At 39.2% G+C, this 16661-nt stretch overlaps 1 protein-coding gene across 3 annotated transcripts in view; it reads right to left on the minus strand.

The window, feature by feature from the left end:
- Positions 1–16661, minus strand: part of LOC131673252 (uncharacterized) — a 1160519-nt gene that overhangs the window by 929853 nt on the left and 214005 nt on the right. The gene's annotated exons all lie outside the window — the stretch shown is intronic.

Consider the following 16661-nt stretch of genomic DNA (forward strand, 5'->3'; position numbering starts at 1 on the left):
AGGCCTCGGCCTGCATTTTCCAATTTTCCTTTCATCATCGGTTTTTTTGTGTCCGATCTACACGTATGATTTACGAATAATAGTGAAAACATTATAATCAGGAATATAGAAGAATTTCAAGATAGAGATTCAGGTTAGTCATTCAAAACTTACACATTCACTGTGTCATTATTGTAAGCTTTCAGGCAGGTCGGTTTTTTTGTAGACCGGATGTCTTCGTGTTATATGTAAGGTAGAGAGATGGAAATCAAATTAAGCGTTCATTGTGCGCGCAAAGAGGCACGTTGTGTCGCCGTGGAATACTTAATTCGATAGGTAAAGGACAAATATAAGTATTCATTGTATTGGACTCATTCGTGCAGCTGGTCAAAGTAGCACGCGGAGCACCAAAACTGTTAAAGTATTCGTATGTCAAGACACCTTTCCTTTTAAGTAAATCAATTTGTCTTGCAATGAAATTATGTTTTTCAAATTGTCTTTTTACAATATCTATGTAGCTTAGGGAAATATGATGCTAATTTATCTAGAGATGAAGGCATATAACGAAACGAATCAATAAAACGTAAACTAATGACATAACCCTGAACGTTTTTTCTAAAAGATATATCACGCATAACTTCATAGCCCATTTTAATGTATACTTATCCATAAAAAAAGATTCATTACTAAAGCATTTTCATATACTTCTTCCCACTGAGCTAATAGTATTTTAAATTGTTTTATAAGCAATGAGCAGGCGTCTCATCTTTAATTCTTTGTTTTCTATAAGACTTATACTCTGAGTTACTATCATCATATCTACATTTTATATATAATTCAACGTTACAAGCTTCGTATTCTTGAAAAGCACGACTATTGTCAATGATTTTAACAGACATTCTAAGTCAGCAGGTATGAGATATGGAACCACTTCATTCCGTTCCCAATGCTTAAATTTTAGAATTGTATCATCAAACAGATTGATGTTACACTTATTAATTTTTGAATAATAAATATCATGTCCTATTGTCAGTAGTAAAATAGTAGAGGCAGCGTACACAAAGATAGATTTTCTTAGTGTGTGTTAGTGTTCTGGTTAGAAGTTAGCTAATTTCTAACCAGAGAAGATAAATTTTTAATCCAAACCAAGTGAATCTCGTTGGAACATGGTTCTTCATTGTGAACACTTTGGGTTTTGGTCATCATATTCATCAATATACTCTTTTTAAATTAAAAAAAGATTAACATGTTTGGATTTTTTGAACTAGTTACATGAGATGGTACTACGTCAAATTTTGTTCTATATTTTTTAAGAATATAAACATTTATAGATATGTCAATCAACTTTAAAAATTTCGGAATACTTTTTGTTTCTACAGGAAACGTTATATCATCAAATTTCAATTTTTTTTTAAAGCGTGCATAATTACTGGTTCTGTAACTATGGTTTCTATAACTAACGGTCGAATGAAGACAAAATAGTACAGCCCATTCGAAACATTTGTAATAGCGTCGGCCGTCCTTGGCCGGCAATCCTTTCCCGCTATCACCTAATTATTTAAGGAGGAGATAAGGGAGGCGGTGTATCGCTCCCAGCAAGGCAGAAGAGCAAAGGCGATCGCAATAAACATTCTAACCTTTTACCAACCAAATATATTTATTATAAAATCGCTACCTTGAGCGATGATGAACAAAAGAATCTGTCAAACCTTAACCTAATACACAATAACTTCTTACCAACTAAATGAAATGACCGGCACGTGAGCGCCTTGTCATCTCATTATCGATTTGATACACAATAAAGAAAGAAAACTTAACCAATAGTTTAGCTGTGCCGGCCCGCGAGAGCCGGGCACAGCGCACAAGTCACGAATAGCCAAAAAATGTAAAACCGATTAAGGAAGAGAAACAGAAGAAAGAGTATGACCTGTTTAATTAGCGAAGTCCGCTGGGCTGGTGCGTTGATCTTCTTTCTGCCGGCTGGTGACTTCCTCAGATATGGCGTGACTGGTAGACAAAGGCCGCTCTCGAGAATACTGTGCTGGTGCGTTAGCTGGTATGCTCTCGCTCGCGGGGTCTTTCTTAATGCTCGCGAGAAGCGACGCAATAGTGTGTGAGAGACTGCTTCACGTCCTCCCCACTCACTTGCCTAATCGGCGGCACGCAGTATCGCCAAGCGTGGCCAGTGTCGCGCGCCCAGCCGCACTAAAGCTGCACTCTCTCTCACTCTCTCTCTCTCTCTCTCTCACTTTTGGTGACTGACGAGAGCGCATGTTGTTGCGCTGCTCCTGCCCACTAATACTGCTGCCTCTCTCTGTCTTTCTTGATGAAGAGAGAAACCGATGTTGAAATAAAAGGCTGGCATCAGGCACTAAAAATATACCAGATACCCGCCATGAGCCCTTGCCGATATCGGAGAAAGAGAAGGGACGCACGGTTTAGACCATGACTAACCTACACCGTTACACATTAATTGCCGGTATTCCTGACATTAATACAGGCTTATTTCAATTCTATGGTCTTAGGTAACAGAAAATATGAGTAAGGTTTCAATGTATTGTGTTTATTCATATTAACTGTAAGCCCAACAATAGTCTTTAATTCAAACAGAGTCTCTTTTTTTAAATTCTTCTATATTCTTAAATAAAACGTCTTTAATATTTTTTTCAAACCATTCAAATAGATCATTACTTTTATAAATACAATGAATTTAGTATTGAAATATTTAATTTTAATATCCTTTTCATTATTCTTTTTAATAATAATCTCAGCTGAAAGTTCCATATTTATCTTCAATTCATTGTGGATTAATTGTTGGCTATCCACAATGCATTGAAGAAGCTAGAAACTTCAGTATTTGATTTTGTAAAAGTTTCTTTGCTTTGTGACGTCGGGGTCACTCTCAGGTACGCTTGGAGTAAGCGTAAACTCAGGGTTGCTCTGATTTGGCTATCGTGTAACACATTAGCCGGGACGAGCAATATTGTTGCGTTAAGAAAACTGTATGCTAGCGCGGAATGTAATAACCAAATGTTATTACGAACACACCAGACTCACGCTTAATGTGTTCTTAAGGGACTTTAATGAAAATTCACCAGACTCACGCTTAATGAATTTTCAAAAAAAAGGGCGGATTGCTTAAAGAAAGAAAAGGATAGCCAGATATAAGATTTTACTTACTTTTATTTTTTCTAATTACTTATTATTAAGGCTGCGCTCTCTCTGCTCTTTGGCCTCTTTCTCTCTCTATATATTCTGAATATACTTGTGTGGCTTCTTAATTGAATTTTGGCTGACTTTTTCTTCTTTGATGCTTCCTCCAGCACTCACTCACTGGTAATCACTTCTTGTTAGGTAATAATCACTTCCTGGTGCCCACTCCATACTGCCCTCCAGTCTTGTACAGAGCTTTTTATAAGCAGTGGGTGGTTGGGTGAAAATCCCTTTCCTCAGGCCCATGAAGCGATAATGGCCAAATTTTGTATTGGTGGGAAATTTTCTAATCATATCTAGGATTTCTTTATTGGTCTGTGGGCGTGAATTTTCAGAGAGAGAAAGGGCGGTCCCCTTTTAACTTGGGCCCTTTTCTCCAGAGATGGCTCTCGGAGTGCCACTTTTAAGAGCAAGAGTAACGCCAGAGTTTATAATTACTTATACAAAATCGTACTAAACTTAATTAATTATAACGATACATAGTGATTATTATAAACATTCAGAAAAATCCAAACCTTTTACGATTTATTATAAAATACATTATTGTTCTATTTATTGGTTATTCGGTGACAAAAAGATGCGCATTATAATAACTTACAAAATTGATGTAAATCTATTTAGTATTACGGATATTTTCTTAAAATTCGGTGGGAAAAAAAAGACAGATTGCATTTTTATGGTCCCCTTCCATTATCAGCGTGATAGCACTTCACGATGTATACGCGATGATCGTAGGCTCCTGTCAACACATGCGCGTGAGACAAAGTAGGATAGAGCGTTGATTGTAAGGCCGAGTACGCAGGCTCGGGCCACTATAAACACTTCATCTCAAACGCGTTTTCATCGTGGGAAATCATGAAGGTTCCCATTCCGTTCGTCATATTTAATAATTAAATTAAAAAAAACTAAGTTACGGCTAGCCGTCACAGCTTCAATTAAAAACGATTTTATGTCCACGTGATGTTGATTTGCTATAACTATAGTATTACTACTATTTTTAAAAGTAGAATGATATGGTCGTCCAACAACACCATCACCTTGGATATTATCTATATATCTATATTTAACTGAGATATCTGAATAATTCCACCGAATTTTATGAAATTATCAAATTGTGTTTCTACAGAATTACAGTGGATAGCATATGTTTGACGTCTACATAGTATTGCTTGAGATAGTTTATTATAGTAGTTTACTCAGCTTCAAATATCGATTGAAAGCATAGAAGCAAAATTTGCCAAATTTTTCCATGTAATAAAATCATCTACGTCGACTCCTTTTCAAGAGATTTATAATAGGCTGACCACAGATCTTTTACAATTTGTTCAAAGTATGAAATTGAAAACATTTTTACTGAGATTCTCCATAAATTACTTTGCAAACTACTCATTGTCTCTAACTTTCTTTAGGAATTGTAGAGGATTTTTAAGCTACTTTTTCTAACAACCAGTGATCTCTATAGACTACAGTTGACTCTATTAACTATGGCTATAGACGGTGTCTGTGCTGTGAGCTATGGAAGGGATAGCTTATATTGAAAAGTGGGGAGATGGCTGGAGAGATATCTAACTAATCGTATATAAAATATATGAGATGTGTTCGAACAGTAAAGTGAATTTTTATTTTTATGAAAAAATATTTATTTATTCATCAATATTTGTGTTGTCCCCTTCAAAGTAATCCCCCTCAGATATAATACACTTGTACCAACATTTTTTCCAATTCTCGAAGGATTTCTGTTAAGCACTTTCTGGTATAGCCTTAAGTTCTTCCAGCGATTTTTTCTTTATTTTCTCAATCGTTCCAAACCTCCGTCCTTTGATAGATTTCTAGAGTTTTGGAAACAGAAGGGGCCATATCCGGTGAATATGGTGGAGATGCCAACGTCTTCAGCCACTTCTCTAATAGTGATTCGACGATTTTTTAATATCATTTGTTTCACTTCTTCAACACTTTCTTCAGTTATTGAAGTGCTGGGGCGTCCACAACGAGGTTCGTCGTCGGTGTCTTCTCGGCCATCTTTAAAGAGCTCATATATCACTTGTAAACATTTTTTTCACTTAAAGTAGACTTACCGTATGCCACTGTCAACACTATAAGTGATTTGGAGTACTTAATTCCATTTATTACACAAAATTTTATGCAAACTCTTTGATCCATTCTTTTCGACAGCGGAAAATCGCCGATCACAAAAAACATGCATAACGTTTCTGTCTCGCAAAAAAAAAGTAAATATACAAACTGGCTGAAACTGTGAGCATATGTGAGGGACATATATACCAACATAATAAAAAATAATATCGATGATCGAATCTACGTAGGCCGCCCAATTTAAAAATTAACCTTCCTTTTTGAACACACTTCATATATTGAATTCAAACATTCTTATATTCTCATTTCAATGCTAGCTATCGTATTGTTCAAAATAGAGTATGTATTAAATTTTCAAGGTTTTCAGTGTCCAAAAAAATTTCAGTGTTTTGTTTGTAAAGAACTAGCTTATTTAGCGTTGAGTAGTAATTCTAATCCAAATATTCTGTGCTTTAAACCTCCATATCACTGGTTTAACCTTCCTAAAAAATATCAATATGTAAATAAATGGAATGAATTATATCATCATAAAATATTATGGTGATCAGGAATAATACCATATAAATTGTTATTAGAAGTTTTGGAAAATCATTTGTCAATTTCTTAAAATATTTTTGTGAAAGAAAAAGAGAAAAATAATGGCTTCAAAATATACTGCTTGAAAAGCAAGTTTTAGTAATGTGTGTATTTGAATATTTAGTCTATATAGATAATTCTTTATGCCATTTTTTTATTTACAGAAAAATTTTAGATCTTGAAAGAGATATGGGATGTCCTCCGTTAGCAGAATTATCAAATCTATTAAGAACATTGTACGTAATTTATTGTAAAAAAGATGCTGATTTCGTTTGTGCTGCTAGAAATGAACAAAAATTGTATACTTGAATTATGAAGAGACAAAAACAAACTGAACCACTAGTAATCAATATAATAGATTCATTTGGAGATAAATATAATTTTTATAAGAATACATCTGCATATTTTGAAAAAGCTGTTAACTATAGAGAATAAAGATTATCGGAAAAGTATTCTCTACTCTATGTTTAATTAAAAAAGTAAATATAAAAATAGTATTAAGTAGGTAAACGAGAGGGGCCTCAACTCAGAGGGGTATCAGCTCACTGAGTTGAAGCGTGTGAATGTTCACCTCACCTCCCACCCCCCCGATCGGCCCGTACGCTGGCGACTCCCCCCCCCCCTCCTAGTAAGTTATAACGGTGCGTTCTACGCACTCCCCCCTCCCCTACTGAGTTGATCTGATGTGGCGTGCGTTTTTCCCCCTCTCCTAGCCTACTGATTTGATTCCTATGCGCGCGTCACCTCTCCCTCCTCCTACTAAGTTATACCGGTGCGTTCTACGCACTCCCCCTCACCTACTGAGTTAATCTGATGTGGCTTGATCTGATGTAGCGTGCGTTCTCTGCAGCACTTCCCACTCTCCCACTGATTTGATTCCTATGCGCGCATCACCTCCCCCTCCTCCTACTGAGTTATACCGGTGCGTTCTACGCACTCCCCCTCCCCTACTGAGTTGATCTGATGTGGCGTGCGTTCTCTGCAGCACTTCCCCCTCTCCCACTGATCTGATTCCTATGCACTGCGCGCGCGTTCTGTGTTACGCGTTTTGATTTTTTATTGTGTGTGTGTGTGTGTGTGTGTGTGTGTACGCGCGCGTAGTGCGCGTGTGTTAAAAATTTTTAGATTTATCTGAAAAAAACCGACGGATCGGGGGATCGAACGCGCGTCCTCCGGATCCGCAGGCCGATGCTCTACCGCTAAAACTACAGCCACTGTTACCACGGGCAATACCGTATTGTGTATACTAGCTACACACACGATTGATATGTGGGGGGCGGCGGCGGCGCCGGCGGCTGCTGCTGCTGCTGGGGAGGGCCCAAGCGCTAATACATACAAATGATAATAAATTTTAATAAATATACTAATTATAATAAATATTATACATAAATATTTATTATAATTGGTATATAACGAATAATAATTTTTTTATGTTCGATGTGCGCGCGTGTGTGTGTGTGTGATCGGTGAAATAAAAAAGACATATTATTAATAATTATTTATTATATAAAAAAATATTAGAAAATATTAAAAAATGTACAAAAAAATACAAAAAAATATAAAAAATGTACAAAAATTTATAAAAAAACCGACGCTTAGTTATCGTCACCATCGTCGTCGTCGTCGTCGTCGTCGTCGTCGTCGTCGTGATCAGCGGGAAATAACTTGGCAACTTTATAGAGCAGGGTGCCGTCGACCGTTTCGTCCATGACGCACAGGCGCTTTTTCCCCGTGATGTGGAGATCCTGCATGAGCGCCGTTACAGGCGATCTCGCGGGCCTACTCAAGGGACCTGGCGACGGCAATCTAGAAGGCTGGCGCACAGCGGAGGAACGTTCGGGACTGCACGACCTCGATGTAAATAATCTGCGCACCACGTGTCCGACCGGCCTATTTCGATCTACGTGCCGCCTGCTGCCACGCTGCGGTGGTGATTTCACCCACTGCGGCTGCCGACTGCAGCGACCAGCGGCGCAGTATACGCACTCCCAGCCCTCGCATACTGGCATGTTGTTGTTGTTGTTGTTGTTGTTGTCGTCGACCTGCAACAAAAAAATGAAAAAAACATTGAACATACTACCGCCAATGAGAAAAAAAGAAAAGAGAAAAAAATCATACCTGTTCTCGTTGGCGGCAGGGCGTCTCTTGTATCTCTGGTGAAACTAAGTTCACCAAGAGCGGCTGTTGTGGCGTTGTGATGTCGATGATCACAGGTCTTGCTCGAGGCGTCACCAGGTCGACGTGTGTCACGTGTCGTGATGATGGTGGTGGTGGTGGTGGTCGACGCGCGACAATCACCTCGCAGACCATCTCCATGTCGTCGTCGTCATCGTCATCAGACCTGCAAAAAAAAGATTCTTTAATTGAAAAAAAAATCAATTCATATATCTATCTATATATAACAATATTCAACTTACACATTCACCGTTGGTAGTAATCGCAAGCTTGGAGACGGTGGCAGTAATTGAAGTGGCGACCGATGCCTGCTGTAATAGGAAACACATGTATAATAAAACTATGAGAGTAACAGCGATAACGACTACGACGACGAAAACCAGACATCGTAAAAAAAAGAACGCGATCCAAAAACAAAACAAGAAATTCTAACTACGTGAGAGAAAGGGACATTAAATTTAAAATTGGAAATACTCTCTCTCTCATATACACACGTACATACATATTATATAACGAATAATACAATATTATTCAATGAAAAAAAGAACAGAACCTCTTTTTTTAATGTAAAGAACATATATGCTCTTATTATTATAAAAAATTTATATATAACTAATACCATTATATTGATAAATTAATAAAATTTAAATATAATTGTGTTATTATATTATAAAAACAGAATGAGAGAGAGAGAGTAAAAGAGAATGAAAAAAATGATACTTACAATAATAATATCGTTGGTGGAGGTGTCAGCGGCATCCGTATTGTTGCCGCTTCGTGGATGTCGTCGCCGTTTCTCCTAGGCGAAGGTGTTCGCGGCTCCTCGACGACTTCGTCCACCGCTGCTTCATGTGCTGGTAAATTATTTATTCCAAAGATTTCGTCATCTTCGTGAAGATCGACGTCCTCACCAAGTGCTTCTATGGCTTGCATAATTGCCTCGTGCCACGAGACATCGTCCGGCGAAAACAATTGTTCCAACAATTTATCACTCACTGCACTATCGTTTTCACGCTGCATTTTTCTTCACTGAACTTAACTTCACGACAAAAAAAATCACAATGACGTATCGTTGCAAGGCGTTCGAATTTTATTCATTTTTGAAACACTTGCCGCGTTTCGGTTATTGGTTGAGAGATTTGGGAGTAGGGACGCGAGACTACGCGATAGCACTGATTTTGTCGCGCGCATAAGATGATCATAATTAGTAGTGGGAGTAGCTAAAGAAAATGTGATTAGTGCGGAGAAAAGACGCCAATGTGTATTAATATAGGATCGCGATAGCGCGTACGCTCTTTTTTTCTCACGCAACGGACGAAGAGTACGTGGTAGCAAGCCGTTGGTAGTGACAAGTTGCAGCGAACGAACGATCGGCCCTTTTCTGGGCCACTTTTTTTCAAGTTGACAAAACTGTACAATCCCGACAGTTAATCGATATCATGATCAGATCAGATAAATTTAAAAACAGCACTTTTCAGTGCTAAATTTTCAATAAAAAACTTATATTATTTTTCTATAAATCAGCACTTTTAAGTTCTATTCAAACGTATGTGCAAATATATCGTAGCCGCAAAGGTAAGTACTAAAAACAATAACAATTTGAAATTATGAATAAATTTAACCTTGTGTTTTTCTTTATTCTTACCCCCTCCATTTTCAGCAAACGAGCAGGTAAGTATAAGGTAAGTATTTTTTTTAATTAGTTATAAAATTAGTTTTTAATTATTTTTTTAATTAGTTAAAAGTATTTTTTTTAATTAGTTAATCAATATAATATTTAAAATATACAAAATTAAAAAATAGTTCGTTTAATTCAGTGTACAAAATAATATTAAAAAAACGATAATTTTTTTCCTAAATCATAAAGTAATATACAGTTAGTATGCACTATCTTTAGAAAGAGCGACAATGACTCAGACGGTAGAGCACTGTCATATAGATGCAAAGGAGGCTAGGTTCGATTCTCCTGTATATCTATTACCGAAAGATTATTACGAGAAAAAAATTCGATAAATAATGTTACTAATTTTTTCTTATAGAGTATTAGATGTAGACAATTAATTATTTATATGTAAATTGTCAACAATTAAATTTAACAGAAAGGACAGGTAATTTCTTCTTAATTAAAAATAATTGAAATATCGTCATTGAACCAATCAGTAAGAGCACGGAAGAATTTCAAGAGCAAGACTCGGGCTGGTCTCTTCGCGTTATATTAAACTTAACTGTAAATATCAGCAAGTACAATCCTATGAGAGCTGGTTCTTACGTTGAATTGCCCAAGCCTATTAAAAGAAAGAGAGCCTGTGTGAACGTGCGGAACAACGACAACGAATGCTTCAAATGGGCCATCCTTTCGGCGTTACATTCAGTCGCAAGGAATGCATGCCGTGTCACTGCCTATACTGCTCATCAAGATAAATATAATTTCAAAGATCTATCATTTCCGGTACACCCGAAAGAAGTCGTGAAATTTGAAAAGCAAAACAACGTTTCAGTGAACGTGTACTTTTTAAGTTTGAATAATGGGTCCTACGATGTGTTACCGCAACATTTGACAGTTGAGAAAAAAGAGAGGCACGTGAATCTTCTTCTAGTGGAAAATTATTATATCGATGTGAACGAAAAGCAGCAGCAGCAGTAACAGCAGCAGCAAATGGAACGTTCCGGTATACCATACAAAGTACACTACGTTTGGATAAAAGACTTATCTCGATTGATGTATCGACAGTTGTCATTTCGCAAATGTAAGTCGTACATATGCGATCGTTGCTTGCACTATTTTCTAACTGAAGAGAAATTGAAAACGCACGAGATCGTTTGTAAAAATGTGAATATTTGTAAAATTGTGCTTCCCAGTGTCAAGTATAAATATTTACAATTTGATAACTCTAAAAATGAGTGCGCGGTACCGTTCGTCGTGTACGCCGATTTTGAGAGTCTCTTGGAAGCGGTGTCCAACGACGAGCGGATCTATCAACGTCACAAACCGTACAGCGTTGGCTTTTTCGTCAAGTGTAGCTACGATGACTCTCTTTCGCGTTATCGAAGCTACAGACAGAAAACCGTCGATGACGTTGGTCCGGCCAAGTGGTTCGTTCGCAATCTTCACGATTTGGCCAAGTATCTGCAAGAGTTGTACAGAAGCCCGCAGCCTATGGAAAATTTAACGTTCCAAGAGGCATTTAGCTTTCTTCGTGCTACGCTATGTCATATATGTAATAGGCCTTTTGTCGAGAATGAAAAAAAAAAGACAGAAAAGTTCGCGATCATTGTCACTTTACGGGAAAGTATCGTGGAGCTGCTCATAGCACGTGTAACATTGCTTATCAAGAATCGCGAACTATACCCGTTTTTTTCACAATCTCAGTGGATACGATGCGCATCTATTTATCCGGGAAATCGCGAACGAATTTCCCGGTCGAGTGAGCCTCATTCCTCAAAACCAAGGAAAAATACATATCTTTTACGAAGTACGTGGAGGGTACCGATATATAGCTGCGTTTCTTCGATTCGTTTCGATTTATAACGTCTTCGCTCGACAAACTATCGTCGTACTTGGAAAAACACGATATTCTAGAGCGACATTTTCAGCAAGATGATGGATACACACTGCCGCAGATTGCCCTACTCAAGAGAAAAGGTGTATTTCCGTATGACCATGTGTCGTCGTTTACAAAACTCGAGGAGACGACGACGCTTCCACGAAAGCAAGATTTTTACAGCAGTCTGTACGATTCGGATATCAGCGACGAGGAGTACAGTCACGCGGAGAACGTTTGGAGAACGTTCGACATCGCCGATCTCGGCAACTATTCGGATTTGTATCTCAAGACGGACGTTCTCTTGTTGGCCAAAGTTTTTGAAAATTTCAGAGCCAAGTGTCGAACGGCTTATCGTTTGGATCCGGCCCACTACTATACGACACCCGGATTGAGTTGGGACGCCATGTTGAAGTATACGGGTGTAAGGTTGGAGCTCTTGACGGATATCGACATGCTCATGTTTGTCGAGCACGGCATTCGCGGTGGAGTTAGCCAGTGTTGTAATAGGTACGCTATCGCGAACAATCCATACATGGACGACGACGACGACGACGACGACAACTACGATCCACAGAAAGATGACAAATATTTTATGTATTTTGACGTCAATAACCTATACGGTTGGAGTATGACCGAGCCACATCCACTCGGTGATTTCGAATGGTGCGACATTGACGCCGCCGCCAACTTTTCTTTCGATATTCCCGATGACTCAGCCTTCGGTTACATACTCGAGGTGGATTTGGAGTATCCAGAAGAAATTCACGATGCGCACAGAGATATGCCATTTTGTCCGGAGCACAAAGCCGCTCCGGGATCCAAACAGAAAAAGGTCATGACGACTCTCCATAATAAGGAGCATTACGTAATCCACTACAGAGCTATGAAACAAGCAACAGGCCATGGCTTGCACCTCGCGAAGATACATCGGGTTTTAACGTTTAAGCAGAGCCCATGGCTCAAGACGTACATCGATTTGAATAGCGAGTTGCGTAAGCGAGCGGCAAACGAATTCGAAAAAATGCTGTACAAACTGTTCAACAATGCGGTGTACGGCAAGACGATGGAAAACGAGAAGAAATGCATCGACGTGAAGTTGGTGAACAACTGGGAGGGGCGATACGGTGCCGAGGCTCTGATAGCTCGACTAAATTTCCACAGTAGCGACATTTTCGACGACGAACTGGTGACGATTCAACTGTTGCGTACGGAAATCACCGTGAGAAAACCCATTTACATAGGTCTCGCTGTTCTCGACGTGTCCAAGACGCTCGTGTACTACATGCGCGGTGCCGCCGTTGGCGAGGAGCGTTGCAAGCTTCTGTACACCGACACGGACAGTCTCGTGTACGAGATCACCAATGTAGACATGTACGAGGTCATGCGTCGTGATATTCGCGAATTCGATACGTCGGATTTTCCAGAGCCGAATCGCTTCGCGATTCCCAGAGTCAATAAGAGGGTGGTCGGCAAGATGAAGGACGAGAACGCCGGAATGCTCATTCTCGAGTTCGTGGGACTCAGAAGCAAAATGTACAGCGTGAGAGTTCGGAATAGAGATGCGATAAAGAAGGCAAAGAGGATCAAGAATTGGGTGCTGAATACTACGATTACGTTCGCTGACTACGTCAAATGTCTCCGAGAAAATGTGATTTTGAGCCGACAGCAAAAGTCCATCAGATCGCGTCATCATCAGTTGGACAGCGAGAGACAAACAAAGATCACGCTCAGCGCCCACGACGATAAATGCTTCTTGCTGCCCGGAATCACCGATACGCTTCCTTGGGGCCATTACGACATTCCATTGGTGGAGAGGGAGGGGCGGATAGAGGCGTTGGGAATGATCGCAGTCGAGCCATCGGTCGCTGCTGCCGACGCCGCAACCGCCATCGCCGCCGCCGCCGCCACCACCACTACCACCACCATCGAGACGCCAGCCGACGCCGTCGAGCCGCCGGCCGACACCGTCGAGCTGCCAACTACCGCCGTCGAGCCGCCAGCCGACGCCGCCGAGCCGCCGGCCGCCGCCGCCGCTGTCGAGTCGCCGTCGCCGAAAAAGAGCGGAGTGGGGGACGGGTTATATCAATCAACACCTGAGGCTTCGCAGCTCATTCTCATCGAGACAAAGTTACCAGCAACGTTGACGACGAGTAGCGAGCAGCCGCAGCAGCAGCAACAGCAGCAGTCTTCGAATTTCATTCTTAGTCAACTTACACCGAGGAAAAGGAAGTTACTGGAAGCTCGGTTTGTCGATAAAATTAGAAAAAAATAAAAAATTACACGAGGTAATTGTGATTTTGTGTGTGTGTGTGTTTTGTTTCAAGTCAACTGAGTTTAAATATCATTGTTTTTTTCTACAGATGGATCTCGCGCAGCTGAATAATTTAGCTTGTAATCAATTCAAACCTACTATGAAGATTCGTGAATTGGACACAGAATCCAAGTCTATGATCACCAGACTCAAACAAGTTGAAACACGATACGGTGCAAAAATCGTAGCCGAAGTGAACGAGGAGTTTCAGCTGTTTCTACCAAACAAGGTATCGAGTGCACTGATCGTGAATAAAAAGCTGTTCAACGATATGTCGGATTACGCTAATAAACTTAAATTATTTCTCAGCCATAAGGGTAATGGTTGTATAGAATTTACAACTGCATAAATATATGTATATCAATGTACGCATAACAAGAAAAAAAGAAGAGTATAAACTTTCTTTATATTTTTTTAAATCAACATATGTGTGTGTGTGTGTTTATTTATTAGTTCTTCAATTTACGTAGTTATCTCTCTTTTTTTTTCTCTCTACAATTTGGTTCTATTTATCCAACTATTGTGCGAATCATCAAATCCTAACCACTTTACGAAAACTCGATTACCACGCCTCTTAATAACCTTTTCCACTAGATAAATGTCGGGATATTTGGTTTTCTGAAGTTCCTGTTCGTAGAAGCCACTTAGGATAGGCTTATTTTGATAATCTTTCAAATGATAAGTAGTTGAATTTGTTGGTGCCACGCGCACAATTGTAAATATTTCCGTTGACCAATTTGGTGTATATCCCTTTTCAAATATTTGCTTCGCTTTGCTCACTCTGACTTTGTCGCCAACTTTGAACTTTGGCTTTCTTCTTTCTCTTCTTCTTCCCACGTATTGTATAAATTTTTTTAAAACTTGAGCTTGATTCGCCGCTGTAACTTGGATAGGTTTTATACCAATAGTTTTGTGTTTGCGATTATTGTAAGCAGCTGTGAGCTCCGGTAGTACGTCGAACCATTTGTAGTTCCCAACGGAGACTAAACTTTTTCCACATAGCGTTCTTCAACGTGCGATTAAATCGTTCGCATATCGAAGCTTTGAGCGAACTATTGGTAGAATACATATTGATATTATATTTTTTCACGAGAGCTTGAAAATCTGCATTGTAGAATTCCTTGCCTCTATCCGTATGAAGATTCTTTGGCCGTCTACCTTTCGCTAAAATAGATTTCATGGCCGCTGTCACATCACGACCGGTTTTCCTTTTCACTGGATAATTACGTCTCGTTGGTTTGTGCAACTCCTCCACCACCGCTTCCATCTAATCGACTGTTTTCTAAATTTTCAACACTTGATTTTATTCGTGGTAATTCCTCTTTGATAATTACATCCAAATCCTCAAGATCACTCCTTAATCGTGCGATCACGTCTCTCGTAGATTTGATTGCCATCTGAACGATGTTTTCCGCAGTTTCCCAATTTATAGCATCTTTAGCCTTCCGCGGAGGAGCAAGATTTTCCAATCTTTTATTCTCTAGATCGTAATGGTACTCGCTCGTGAGCTTGAACCCAATACCGGGCGGACCGCGAAGACCGTGAACTCCTTGCTCTTTATATTTACGTCCGAATACGTCGACGTTCATTTTGATAATGCTCGAACGATAGGTGTGCTGTTAGTATATATATATATCCACCCTCGCGTAATTCTTCGATTATCGAATGAATTTCGTTGATGTGATTATTGTTACCAGCTGATTGCTCAGCCAATAACAATCGAAGACGATCAACGAGCTCATTCGGATCATCCCAGTATACGTAATCCATAGAAGTATTGTTTCTAGCAATCTTATAGGTAGGCAAAGACGTATCAGTCGTCTGTACCAGCCCATCGCCTCCTTTTGTATTTTTTTTAGTCAAACCAAATAACGGACTAATTATGTTATTGAATTTATTACTATTGTGCGCTCGTATAGCCTCGTTTGGATTATTTTTCTTACTATGAATATTAGAAATCTCCATGATTTCTTTGTAGCTCTTGAGATAATTGGAAGTGATTAAACTTTGATCAGGTTGCTTTGCAACCAGTAACTCCATCAAACCCTGTGTTTTTGGATACTTGAAATCATCGACGTCTACGTTATCTTTGTCAAAAATCACCATAGATTTACCAAGCGTGTATGATCCATTTCGATCTTTACGTACTCCATAAATCAAGTCCACAAAATTCGAATCACTTTTATCCAATGCATTCGTGTACTTGTCGCCAGCTAAATGCTCATCCTCGCTCGGTTCGTCGGATAAACTGTTATAAAACTGTGTAGTATTGTGCGTGACAGTAGCATCGCTATCTCCGCTACTTGACTGAGCGGTTTCGTACTTGTCGACATTATCAGCCGAATTGATTTCGTATTTTAATTTTTTTTTGTTTAGAAATTTCGGCTTTTTAATAACTGTAACGAGAGTTTCGGGGGGAAAATTTTTTTTTTGTTCCTTCTCACTTATTATGACTTTAAGAGGATTGACTATTGGTTTGAATGTCTTATTCAAGACTTCGTCGGTATACTCTCGGTTATGCTTCAATAAACTATATTTTCGTCTTATCGTGTCTTGCGCTTTTACGAGTTGAGAAAGCACATGTTTTTCCCTTTGATGATCAGCCATGTTAACGCTTCGACGATCATCGAGAGACTGTGTACCGCATTACTATCGTGATATGTTTATAACAAAACAATCAAAGCGCTTTCGCACAAAGTTCTTTAAATTGATTGTAAGTCATATCTGAATTCACATGATCGTCGTATATATGTTTCATATTTGCTTCGTAT

The sequence above is a fragment of the Phymastichus coffea genome, unplaced genomic scaffold (genome assembly GCF_024137745.1).
Source record: "Phymastichus coffea isolate CEN01 unplaced genomic scaffold, Cenicafe_Pcof_1.1 PCOF00013, whole genome shotgun sequence".
NCBI lineage: Eukaryota > Metazoa > Arthropoda > Insecta > Hymenoptera > Eulophidae > Phymastichus > Phymastichus coffea.